The sequence below is a fragment of the Athene cunicularia genome (assembly GCF_003259725.1).
Source record: "Athene cunicularia isolate RWA chromosome 1 unlocalized genomic scaffold, athCun1 chr1_part1, whole genome shotgun sequence".
In the NCBI taxonomy this organism is placed as follows: Eukaryota; Metazoa; Chordata; class Aves; order Strigiformes; family Strigidae; genus Athene; species Athene cunicularia.
This window is the reverse complement of record NW_020799091.1, coordinates 111953100-111967115: the sequence shown is the minus strand read 5'-3', so window position 1 is coordinate 111967115 and position 14016 is coordinate 111953100.

The window sequence follows — 14016 nt, the reverse complement described above, 5'->3', positions numbered from 1 at the left end:
AGACAATACTAAATGTAGTATAATATGCAGTGGTCCACAAATGAGTTGTTCCGTGATCCTTAGGATAATGAAGTTCATTTATACAGGTCTGTGCCCTATGTCCTCTACCTTTCCCACTAGGATCTTTCCTGTTCCCTCCCATGTAATACCCTCAGATTGCCCGCTCCACTGTGCTCCTACTTCCCTCTCTTGTCCCGCAAAACCAACTTCACTACAGGCCTTACCTTCCTTCTCTGGCTTGCTGGCTGAACCAGAGGCAGAAATGCCTGCAGGCTGACTGGCTAGCACCAGACAGCCTTGCTAAAAACAATAGCTTCTCAGGTAAATAGTGCTCTGTAGTGTTTATTGACAGGGTATTCATCTAATTCATACACAGTGGTGGCTCATACTGTGAGCCAAATCTTTGACTGACAAAATCTTGTGTACTCTGGCTAAACCAAGCACTTTGTTGATTTTAACCAGAACTTAATCCTTAAATTGGAAGTAGTAGTCGTGTAAGAAACTGCTGGATGATCTCACAAACTAAATTTATGATGTCTCTCATCCTGCAGTTTTCTACAGGTTGCAGCACTAATTCATTCCCACTTCGAGCCTGTCCTGCATTTCCAGGCTGCTATTGTGAAATGCCTGTTTCAAAGGTTCAGTACGTTCCAGGATTTCTTGGAGAAACTCACTGATGAGTTTAGTTCTGTTCTGGAAGCCAGGGGGCATTCAGATCCAGAAGAAGCTGGGCTTATTTTGCAGGTTATTCAGAAGTGGCTATTATAGCTCAAGTCTTAGTTTAAAAATATGTATGGTTTCAAGTAGAGTTACACGTTTATCAAAGTCCTTGATTGTTATAATGCCAAATATGAGCCTAAAACACTAAGAAAAGGAGATTTGTTTCTTTCAGTTTTGCCAAAACTTGTTATTGTTGCAAACCACACAAGATTTGCTGGGCTTACATATCTGTTCTCTGAGTCATGTGATTATATTTACATTCCTTACCTTTCATTTAAAATGTAAAACAAATTTTGTTCTCACAATTACTGATAAAACATTAGAATGGTGTTTTCCAAACAATCCAAACCAAATAAAACCCAAGGCAGGGTAAAACCAGAATGAACCCAAAATCTCACAAGCCCGAAGTCTAACAAGAAGTCCAGATGGGCTCATTCTTAAAGTCAATTTTTTAAAAGTTTATTTTGTTATGATTTTAGGGGCACACCAACTGGTGAGTTTTGATTGCAGTAGACCAAAAATACTTCCTTATTATAAATTAAAAATGAAGAAAATAACCAACTGTTCTCACCTTGTGGGCAACCTTCCAGAAACAGTCAGTCAGTGCTTGTGCCTTTGCTAAGACAATGGAAATTGGGAATGGACGTATCAGATCATCAGTGGAGATGATATCAGTGGAGATATTCAACTGTCACCACTTAGGTCTCTGTTAAGTGTTAAACAGAAAAGGAAGTGAACTGTATGGGGTTCTTAAACAGCCCTGGAGCCCCGCGCAGACCCAAGCCTTTCAACTTCTTGAAAATGACGTCCATCTAGTGGACACAAGTCGATATTACAGCAGCAAAAACCAACTGCTTTTTTAAAAGATACGTTAGCATTGTCTATATGTATAAACGTGATTTTTTTTTTTTTTAAAGGAGATAGGTTTATTTTTAAAATCTTGACGTCTGAGAGAGAGTTTCTCTGACTTCTTTCCTCAATAAGACTATCCTTCTGACAGAGATATATTCTCACTTTTATTTCAGATTCTTACCTACATCCTGATGAGGTTGCTGGCGTTTTCTTCAAGTTTGAACCTGGACTTTGACTGGTTCCCTGCTGATAAATTTACCATCAGAAAACAACTGGAAATTTTGGAAAAGAATGATTGATCACTCTCTGAGAGGTCTGAACCATATAAATGAATTAAAGGCACATTTCTGCAATTCCTCTCCATTTGCTTCATCAGACATTACACCAGCAAGACTCCTGAGAGACTTAAATGAATCCTCTTACTTGTGTGCACTAGATCTTGCTGCCTAGGAGATGTACAACTGATATATGTAATAGCACAGTGTACCTGAACTGAGTTTAAAAATAGGTACCCTGTGAAACAGAAAGGCAAAATCTTGAATTAGCATGATTAACAAACAGGCTTTCATATCAATTTTATTTATGAAGAATAATTGAGAGTATCCCAAGTCCCTCTTCATCTTGACTACCATAACCCATGGAAGTAATCATAGGTCAAAGAACAAGAAACAAATCACAAAACTCTTTTGAAAGTGTCATGTGATTTTGAGACCATCTAATCAAAATTATTGAAAAGTAAAGTGTTTTGCATCACCAAACCAAATTTTTGGACGGCCAGAAATGGGAATCCTGCTGCACTTCACATCCTCCCCTCATATCAACATGGAAGGGTAGCACTGTTGCTGCCTCTATGCTGCAGTCATCCACTTTCCCTGTCTTTACACGTGCTGCCTGAGTGAAGTGGGTAACTGATAGATCCATATCTCTGAATGCCAATCAACACAGTTATCATTTTCTTCACTTGTTTAACAGAAGGGCCATAACCACAGTGTAACTGGAAAGTGGTTGGAAGTCTTGCTTTGATGGCCTCGGAGCTCTGAGTGTCCTTCTGTGCATGTTCTTTTTCTCCTTCAAGTACCTGTCTAGGGCTAATTAATTAACCAGTGAGCTGTGTTGTCCCTAATGCTTTGCAGAATGAGTAGGACAGCATTCCCGACCATTAACTTCTCTTAAAAAAATTGATGTTTGCAATTTGACAAGACATTTTCTCTGTGATGTGTTTTGCAGCTTGTTACAGCAAAGAAGTTCCACTGAAACAGAATACCTCTAGCAGAAGCTTCAGGGTTACCAACTCAGCAATTCTGTATGAAAAACATGCATTCCAAACACGTTTTAATTCTAACAGCCCTTTAAGTCTGCTTTAAACAGAAGAAGTCAACAAAACCCTACTCAAACTGTCATTTGGACAATTCAAACGCATAAGAACTAGGGAGACAATTGGTAACTGACTTGTTGGTGTGTGTTGGTGCTTACCTATATGCAATGGCTTAACTTTCTGATTTGACTAACTCAAAATTCACTATGTGCACTTAGCTTTTTTTCTTTTGAGAGGGAAAACCATGAATGAATGTAACAACTTTATTCTGTTTTGCACATCAGAAATGTTAGTTATTGCTGTTAATATTAGTATTCACAGAACACCAGTTCTATTCCTTGCATATGTCAGTAGAAAAAAATACTGTAATATCTGAGCACCTTCCAGCTGTGCACGGCAATGTTTCCATTCTCTTCAGAGAGGTGCAGATGTGAAGGGAAAGAGTTGGTTCAATTACGAAAATAGCTATACATGTGGCCAAGTATGCTTTAGAGAAAGCAGTTTCTTCTATCTGATGGAAGCAATATTGAAGTTTGCAAGAATTCTGGGGGAGGCTCTCCCCTTTCTATCTGCAGAAAGTTCTGTCTTCTGTAGAGATTTGTGTCACTCTCACTCTGGGAACTCTACCCTCTGGAGAGGCAGAAACCTCATGCCAAACAGGCTTTGTTTCCAACTAGTTTTCAGTATGGAGAATTAGGCAGTCTTTCCAGTGTCCTAGAGTGATCTCCAGAAACTGACCATGACAGCAAGTGAAACACAGATCAAAACTACTCCTGGACCTTAAGACCTATTTTGATATTGGTTTGCTATATAGATGCTATTCATAACCAGGGGAATATCTCTGCCACGTTTAAATATTCTGAGAAAAGAGCAATTACCTTTATAAATATTGCAATATGCCTAAGGGACATTTTTTCTTACACAGCATTAATGTTAAAAGTAATCGAATCTCCCAGGAGTGCAACATCACATGAAGTGATTTAAAGTGTCAGAAGATGAATAGAAAAGTTAACACTACCATTTCATCTTTGCCATTTTTTCTGTTATGCCCAAACTTTTAAAAATGCAATAATGCATGTAAGAGATCTGGCAGTCTGATGTCTGTCCAACCTGAGGCACAATGGAGGGAATCAAGATTAGAGCAGCTGCCTGGTTTCTGAACCATCTTGTTTTTATATGCTCTTACATAAGCCTTTTTTCTTCTGACTCTGTATTTACCAAGTCAAGGGTCTATCTCATTGTTCCATTAGTGCACTACCTGAATTCACAGAAGACTAATGAAATATGGCAATAAATCTTATTAAATGTTGTATGTGGAATATAGCTCAGTCCCAAATGCTCTCCTGAGAGTGCCCCATCCCTCTCAAGCAGATATCAATGAGAGTAAGATTATATGCAGCAAAAGAGAACAACAAACTTTTTCAAAATGTTGATATCTAAATTGCATAGTGCAAATACCATTCTTTGGGAAAGCGAGATTTTTTCAAATGATCTATGTATAAAACCACTGATGTGCAAGCAGAGTGGGCGAAGTGCTCCTGCCCCTATTTCTCTGTCCCCCCTTGTTCCTGGCAAGAGTGTCCAAGTGGGACAAGGCTACAGGTGCTGCCTTCCCACTTTCAGATGTTGCAGCTGATGAGCTTCAAACGTTAGTCTGACCTGGGTCCAACTCATTTAAAGGATTAATTTTCACACTTTGGTCTGGAGGGAGAAGATGGAGGATTTTAAAAAGCATGTTTCTTGCCTTGCCGTAGCTGAGGTAGCTAGCTCACTTGTCCTTCATAATTTGCAGCTCTGAGTGTTTCTGAGAGCACTAGGACTGCCTTTCTGCTGTATTGCTTCCTGTCGTGGAACTGCTGGATCTGTGACATGTCTTTGAGCAGGCCTGTTTGCTTGCCACATTATAATTTATAATTAGGCTGACTTTATTTATAACCCCTTCAAGAGGTACTGGTAGGCTTTCAGATGCTTCTGTCCACCAGACAAATGTTCATCAAGGCTGAAGCCTCTCAGGTTTCTCCTGGCTCTCAAGAGGCTCGGCACTGTCAGGACTGAAGTGTTTCTTGGCATGTGCAGAAGCTGAATGCTAGGCACCTGGAGAACTTTAAAACTGAAATAGGTACCTACTTAGGTTTAAGACCCTTCAGAGTTGGGCAGCAGCTGAGCGGAGGTTTTTAGTATCACTGTAATTGCAGCTAAATTCTACCTAGCTGCCTGCTTAGGCAGAATACCTAAATAACTTTTTGGGATATGGCCCTAAGGATTTTTTTAACTTTCTTATGCATTAAATAATAAAGAGCAGGCAATTAAGAAGTCTTGCTTAACTGGGTTAGCCTCTTGAAGAGAGCTACAAATCAGCCTCATTTCCTCCTCCTGAGGATCATTAGATCATTTGTTACAAGGGCGAAGGGAGCCTCTGCAGTATTTCATGGTAGAAGTGTGTAGGGCTGCTCTATGGAGCGCTCTGTTCAGTTGTTTACAAACCATGTGTGCTAGATTGAGCATCCCAGTTGGATTTTAGTTTGAAAAGCAATATGTCAGTTGCTGTTTAATTAGGACTCTGCAGCCCACCTTTCTCAGATGCTGCTGCTTATTAAAGTGTTCCCTGATTGGGAATATGCAGATGCTGTTGGTGGAAGAAATAGTTGCCTTTAGTCAGAGTGAAAGGACTTTGCCACCTCTAACTTGGAGTTATGGCAGCAGATTTGGGCTCTAGGGGTTAGGTGTAAGGACAGAGGAGACAAACAGGCTTCTATTCTCCTTCCAAGGAAAATGCTGTCAGTTAGGGGTGTTGCTGCACTCACTGGCCCAGGAGAGGAAGTGTTTCTCCATTGCTGCCTCTGTATCCTGCTCACGTTGCTTCTTAGGGTTTCTCTGCAAGAATTTCAAGAACAGGTGAACAACTTCTCTTTGCTGCTTGCCCATTTGGGCTGGGATGAGGGCAAATAGCAAACAAAATGTTGTTTAATACCCTTGAGAGAGGCCTGCAAAGCATAAGCTGCTTAGAGTAAAAGAGCATGGCACATTCTCTGGTGATGCAGCCTTCTCTTTATATGGAAGGCAATTAGTAGTACTTCACAAAATTAAAGGCTTTGAGACTCCTTCTGCAAAGACACTCTGGAATGCTCTAATTGAAACTGTAAGGATACCTCCAAAATAAACTGTAGTGTGCCATTCAAGAGCCCTGGTTTGGTCTTAGTGTTGTTAACTACTTCCTGTCTCTTAAATTTATTGCTGCAAGCTTAAAACCCCAAAACCTCAAACCCGCACCAAAACTGATAGTGCTTATGGGCACTGTGGTACTGACACACTTGGAGAAGTAAGTTTTTTATTCATATCGAGCTATAGTTGCTAAGCCAGTGCTGTTAGCCTATCTGGTTTGTTTGCCTCAAATGTACCTTGCCAAAGGTGGCAATTCCCTGTCTCACTTGAAATAGGAAAGATGAGTTTAGAAGAAAGCATTCAATATTTTTTTTCTTGAAAAGCTAATATTAATTAAATAAACCACCGAGTACTGTTGTGTTGGACCCACCTCCTCCAAAAAAAAAGATTGAAATGCATTTTATGTTGTATGTACTTTTAAGAAATACCACATTTCTTCTAAATGCTAAGGGTAATGCATGTGTGTAAAGAGGTAAGGACAGGTGAGAAAATTCCATTATGGGAGAAGAAGATGGAGCTTAATCTGTAGCTCTCTTATCCCTGGTTTTGAGAGCATTATCTCTATTCAACAGTGTGCTTTAGCTGTGGTGCAAGCAAAAGCCATTCTACTGTATTTCCCCCATCCTGTGGCTTTCTGGAAAGTGAAGAATCATCACTGTGAGCAATATACTCCCTCTTTAAATTGCTTTTTCCAGACAGTTTCGGGATGCTGGTTTTGCTCGCTTAAAGACCTCCTTTTTCATTAAGGCAATCACATCCTGTAGCCCAGAGATGCCCATGGAGTAGGGAATAATCATGTCAATGAATCTTGCACCCTGCAAGGAGTCTAAATAAGCTGCATGATTTAAGCCCATGCCCAAATGGCAAAAATTCTGGCCATGGACTTGAGCTGCTTAAGCCCACAGCCTCTGTATATCCAACTCTAAAAGAAATAATCATAGCTCACATAGTCAGTGTGGAAATTAGTGCATTTATATATAAATATTTTACATGTTTTACTATAGAACATATCAATTCACTAAGAATTAACTACTTGCTTTCCCACTCATACAGAGTATTCTGTTTTTGTGATGGGAAAGAAATGATACCATAGACAACTGAGAGGAGCTGGCTAAGTGTTACTGATAGCTACATTTCTTTTACCAAGAGACTGGCAATACTCTCTAAGTATTTGCTAGCCATTTCCTTCACCATACACACACATTCTTTCGATAAGAAAAGAAAAGCTAATGAAAAACCTATGATAATGAGATCACAAGAGCAATATGAAAAGAAGCTGGGAAATACTGACAGTCGATTATTATAATAATTTAGTATCGGAGAAAATTACATTCTTACTTTAATATATGCTCTTGGCAAAAGGAGTTAAAAAAAAAAAAACAAACTAAACCCAAGCAATTGTTAAATTGTTAAATGCAGTTATGAAATTGTGTTGCAGCAGCAAAGCTACTTTTCACATGCATTTAACATATATATTTAGAGTTGGGAAATGGTGTGTGGTATTAAAAACATGGCAGTGTTTCTTGTAGTAAATGCTTTCTGTCATTGAAGCCAAAGAAAGGATTTGCATTGCCTCGTTTCTGCAAACAAGAGTGCTCCTATAGTTGCTAATCCCACCCAATAAAACGCAAGGAGTGTTACTAGCTGAATTATCATAGAAACCACTGTCAATCAGAGGGAAAGGAGGAGGAAGTAAAATGAGTGCAGCAAAACTGGATGCATTACTGTATTTACTTTGCTTAATGAGAAGTTATTTGAAGTAGCCCACCAGGGAAAAATGGATTTGCCCCATTTGGTGACCAAACTGTACGATTGCAATAGAGGTCTGAGGGTGAAGCAGGAGTGTAAAGCCATTCCTGTTCTCCTGCAAGTGGCAGTTTCTGAATGCAAGACTGGGGGCAGGGGGCACATTAGCTATGCAAGCAGAGACAGTTGTAGAAAATCACGGTGTCAACTGGGTGTGGGGAAGAATTTTTTTTTTTTTTTTCCAAACTGATAATTAATCTGGGATAAAGCTGATCATTATTTTACTTAGTCCTAGCTTGGACTGGTGTCTCTGTCCTATTAACCTTGTAAGCACACATCTGTGCTGACATGAGGGAAAGCAAAAATAAGCAAGGAAATGTGGGGGTTTTTTTCGGGGTTTTTTTTGTGTTTTTTTTTTTTTTAATAGCAATTATGGCTTGAATGTCATCAAAAGCCTCAGCCCTACCTTAGGGCTTGTTGGACTGGATCAAACCCTTTACACTTAGCTGCTGCAAAACATGCTCTGATACAGACTCACTTTGCTGGTTCAGATTTGTTCTAAATGTGCTGTTGGACTAATGTTTTGCTATGGGCTTCATGCCAGACCAGGCATTGTCAGCTTGCCCCCAGCTGCATAAAACTGGCAGACGCTCTACATCGTATTCTGACTAATTCATCAAAAAAGTGTTTGTATGCGTGCCATTCAGCAGTTACAGGTGGCATATCAAAGACTGGAGGACCACTGTAATACTACTCTGTGAGCAGCTATGCTGATGACAACAGGACTGATTTCAGAGCAAAGTGTCAGTCAGTGCTCATGAACCGGTCACTGGGCCCTGGTCTGCAGAACAATAAAACCATATTCTCCCAGGCTTTTCAGCTGCCAGGAGCCACTGGGCTTCATCCTTAGTCTCTCCATATTCACCACTTTTGCTGCAGCCTCAGAGTTTCACAGGGAGTGAGTCAATGCTCAATCTGTGGCCACTTAGGGACCAAAGAAAGCCTCAGGGTAACTGGGAACAGCATTGAAGCTACCTGCGTTGGGCCAGCTGCTGCTACTGTACCAGCTGGAAGTTTGAAGGAGTCCTGCAATGTGCTTTTTTCCTCCGAGGAGGAGGATGGAAGAGGAAGGCATCTTCCAGCATCTGAAGTTTTCTGCTTCTCCTTTACAGTTACTCCCCAGCTGCTTTGTGCTTCCCTCTCAGATGCAACAGGGCCCCAAAATTCAACTGCTGATATGGAAACATGTTTAATAATATATTATGAAAAAGACATGGTGAAAAATTCCAATATAGACGGAGGATTTTAGTGCCAGATTGTGCCCTGGGATTCTAACGCATATCTTCCATTAAAGTCATTAAAAATGTTTGCGTTTCAAGAAAGAATTTGGACTTTTGACATAATTCCCTCCTTTTCTTTGGGAGCCAAACATTTTCTGTGGTAACAGAAAATATTATAACAAGAATAAATATAATGCATTTGGGCATTAAAATGAATAACAGTCCTTGATCTATTTGCTGAAGATTACAGGCATGAGATGTGAAAGCTGTTAGTGTCTTGAAGAAAGATATTTGCTGTAATCGGCACTGCAGATTTGCTTATTTTACAAAATATGAACGAGATGACTAGAGAGGTGTCCGGATCCTCACATTGTGTGGAGAGGTTGCTACGCATCTCATAATCATAACCTTGGCCAGTGGTTTTCTGGATTTCATTGCATTTTGAATCAGGAGATCCTAAAATCTGAGGGCAACATAATTGCCACGCACAAGTTGCTGCCTCCTGTTCCAGAGGGGTCAAAACCTCCGTGATGAGTGTGTAATTGCTATACATATAAGGGAAACCTTAAGCCTGCTTCCTGTACTCCCAAGGTGCTGTAGGAATGAAAATGGCATTGTATGAACGGAACACTTATTTTTTCCCAAACACACAACTCTTCAATTTCTGTATTGTTTCAAATTGGAGCAATATAAGTACGTATAGAGAGAAACTTTGTCCTCTGGAAAGGAAATAACTCTCATCCTTCTTTCCCTCCTCAAGTGTTTGGAGCAGTCTGTTTCCATTCCTTTTCTTCAGAAATGGAGTGCCTACCTGCCTCCATTTTGTGCACCTTCCCTGGGGAATGAGGAGAGCTTGAGCTCAACCCAGGAGTTTTTGAGATCTCTGTTGCCTCCTGCGCTTCTGTGACTTGCGCTGTACCAGCTGGAAGTGTAGATTATGGTGGTGAGGGCACTGCAGCTTTACAGGAATGTGCCTAGCAGCCCTTGAGTCAAGCTAAACTCCTCAGCTGGGCTACCTAGCATCATGTAAATTGATATGAAACCATTAGAAATTTGGGTATCAAATTCCACCAGAAACCTAACCTGCTTTAGAGGGTGTTTTGTCAAAATTGAGTCATCTCCACAAAAATGCTGTTTCATCAAAACTGATGGTGGTTTTGGGTTTTTTTTGGTTTTGTTTTGTTTTTTGTTTGTTTTGGTTTTTTTTTTGTCTATCTCACCAGAGAATTCCCAGCCAGTTGTGAACAAACATTATTTTTACCCTTTCTTTTTCTTTATGTATAAGACACAGATAATGCCTGGTGTTTATTTCCTTGGGATGCCATGTGTGTCTTCAGATTTGGTCTCTTTGACTAGGAAAATCTAATGTGTTAAATTTTTGGCTGTTGAGTGGACCATAACAGGAAAGCCAAGGGGCTTTGCTTGTAAATATTAGCCACAGCTAGCTATGGTGTGGTTTCCAATGATTTAAATACTTATAGAATGCCAGCAGAGGGTCAAACAAAGAGGGAGGGTGGGCAGTAAAGGAGAGGACTTGTTTATCTGTTTTTATCTCTGTGGAACTGCTAACTCTACAGAGTTGTCTTCTCAAAGAAATATTTGGAAATAATTGCATAGTGGTGAGAAGGGAGGGGGAGGGCCCTTACTTCTTGTCGTTCGAAAGGTTTGCAACTGTTTTCCAGCATTTATTCAGACTTCTACATACATTTTCTGGTCTGTGAAAGTGGTGAGCATTCCAAACACCAAGAGGAAAAGTTCATCTCAAAACAGAAAAACAAATTCTTGAAGGTCCTGTGCAGAGACTGCTTCCACCACGTTGTTACACTCTTCCTCTTTCCTCCAGAACTTCAGCCTACTAGACAAGTCATGTTCCCTTCATATTACAACCCACATAGCTGCTGTACCAAGTCATGCTTAGCTGTGGTTTTTACCTAGTGCTCTGCGAGGATTTTCTGATCTTTATTTTCATGACTGCTCTTAGCATTGCTGAAGTTCAGCTAGTCCAAAAATCAGCGTAGCCTGATGGATTTAAGAAGCTAGAATACACAGCAAAGATGAATGAACTTTACTTAAAATACAACCAGTTGGGTTGTTTCCTCATTAAAGAAACAGACTTTGGCAGAAAGCTGGGGTGTTTCTCTTCAGTAAAGATCTTGCACCAGTCATACCTTAGCCTATTTCCCTCCTCTCCTTTTGTCAGTGTGATGCATTTGCATTAGCAAGCTGTGCTTTTCATTCTGGAGTGATGAAAGGGGACAACAATAACTTACAATGCCTTTTAAGAAATCTCCAAATCTTATCAGATATCACATTTCATTCCAGCTGCTCTTTCATGCCATTCTTTTAGTATTACTCTAATTGTCACTGTAAATTTACAGCTTGCTGCTGTTTTGGGGCATCTAGTGCTTGAAGCTACTGTTGTGAAATAGTATGGGGGCAGAAAGTAGAGGTCCTCTCTCTTCGTTTTTTGTCAATCCCTATTCCTTGTGGAATCCCCAAATTCACAACTTTCGGTGTCTCTGAAAAGAGTGACCCTTTCTGTACTCTGAGGTATTGTTATGCTACTAAAAATGGAAATGTGATGCTGCTTCTTGTGCAGGGGAAAGAGTTGAGAAAGGTGGTGGTTTTATTCCAACTGTCTCATGATGCTTGAATGCTGGGAGTAGAAAGCAATGTAACAAATATCTGAAAATGCAGCCACTTACCGCTCTTTTATATAAATTCCAGATTATGGGCCAAACTCACTGTTGACATAAGCAGATGCAAATCTCATGAAGTCACTGTAGCTACTTCTACTTATGCCAGAGGTGAATTTGTCACTATTTTTGGAACATGCAAGTTTTGTGCTACGGCATTGGCACACTGTATCATGTCAAAATCCTTTTCAGCAGTGGCTGCGTGCCGCTGGCTGACTGACATGATGCATCATGTCAAACATCTGCCTGATAATGGTCCCGTTCTGCTTTTTGATAGGATGTATCTTGCCACCATATTGTGCCCGAAGGCATCTGATAGGAATTGTGGCAGGATCTGATAATAAGGAATGTGAGTAACTGAATATCAGAGCATTTTGGCATCCTGTGGAAAACAGTGGTATCAGTGTTAGCACATCTGTAGATCTCTTGCAAGTGCCTCGTGTACTTGGGTGTAAAATGATCATTAATGTACTCTCACCTCAGTGTATTGCATTATCATAGTAGATGATAAATCACTTTCTGTTTTCGTCTGGTTCTGCTTTAAGGATCAATAGTTGATTTTTCTCCTAAAATCGATTAACTGGTATGGAAAGAATTTGTGTTTTACAGACTTGGGTTTTTTTCTGACAAACTGGCATCGGGCCTTATGGCCACTGCATCTGAAAGCATTTTACCTCTGACAGAATGGTGTTAAACAACATCTTCCCTAAAACAGGAAACATGTTTCACAATCCTCTGTGGCAAGCAGCACAGCTTCCCTGTGAGGATCTGCGAGGGTGGATAGCAGCCAGTTGTCCAAACACGAGGAGGCCTGGTGCCAGGAGACGGGCGGCCGGAGGAATGCCTGAAGGCAGCCCGGCCGTACCCTCGTGGTAAAAACCTCCAGGTCGGGATCAGGCACGTGTCCAGGAACAACGCACTTCCAAAGGCCGTACTTGTTATTGCCCATCGACTGCCTCCGGCTCCCGCAGACGTTGCTGTCGGGATAATGTTCTGCCTTAGGCTTCTTGTTGCAGTAGGAAACAAGAGGAAGGAGATTGTAGAAATTAACAGGGTCCAGATCAAACAGAAGTTGGTAGATAGCGATCAGGACTTGGATTTTCTGTTTCCCCGAAGAAACTATTCAGAAGCTCATGCATTTGGTAGAGCAAGTGTATGCTGTACGTGTATCATACTCTCGCGGAAACTTCTGAGTGGCTGCAAAGGTTAACATGTAAGATTGAATCTATTTAGCTAGATATACAAAATGCAACAGGAACAAATTATCAAAGTGCTATTAAGAATGTATATAGCTACCTTAAAATCTGTATGCCCAAAACTTAAAAAAAAAAAAAATTAAATGTGCCTGCAGGAAATTGGATCTTTTTACAAAGTATTGCTGTTGAATGTTTTGGAGAAATGCTTTCTATAAACAGGGAATCCTACTGGGGTCAGACAGAGCTATTTTAACCTTGTGTATTCATCTAACTGTTCTGGCCAAGGAAATGTGTGTGTGTGTGTGCGTGTATATAGAGACAAACAGACAGTATAAATTTAGAATTTTTGATTGAAGGCTTCAATTTTTGGCCACTAATAAATGTACGTAAACTTCAAACCAAATTTTTATGAAAAGAAGCTAGAAATAATTTGTCTTGGGCCAAATGAGAAGAAAACAAGAGCAAACAAGTGTAGTCATTCCCAGGCTCATAAGCTGGGATAATGCTAACAAGCCACAGGCGTAGTCTTTTCCATGTGAGGAATGGCATCAAAAGCCTTCAAGTGTGGGACTGCAATGGAGCAGCTCACTGGCAAAAATGTGTGTACAGAGGTAGGCCATGAATGTATTTGAGTAGGATTGGAGCCATTACAACCAGATCCTGGTTTTCCGCATATTTTTCAAGTAGAGGAGTATGCTTAACCGATTTTTTTTTTTTTTTTTTTTTAAATGTTGCGGAGCGAATGTGGGGAGGGAAGAGACTTCCCGGGCAAGCCACAATTGTCATCCAACCTGCCACCTTCTATGAGGGACAGGTGTGTTCCTCCTTCCTCCCAGATGAATTTCCAGGATGAATTCCCCGGGAGGTGAAGCGCGGCTGATGCAGGTGACATTCGTCGACGGCGCGTCCGCGCTGCTTAAACTCGGCCGAGCTTCCCCGGCACCGGGGCGCTACCCTCTCCCAGGCAGCAGCAGCGGCGGGGGCTGGCACCGAAGGGGGGTCGGTACATCCTCAGGGAGCCCAGACCTGCCTCGGGGCGCCGGACCCCT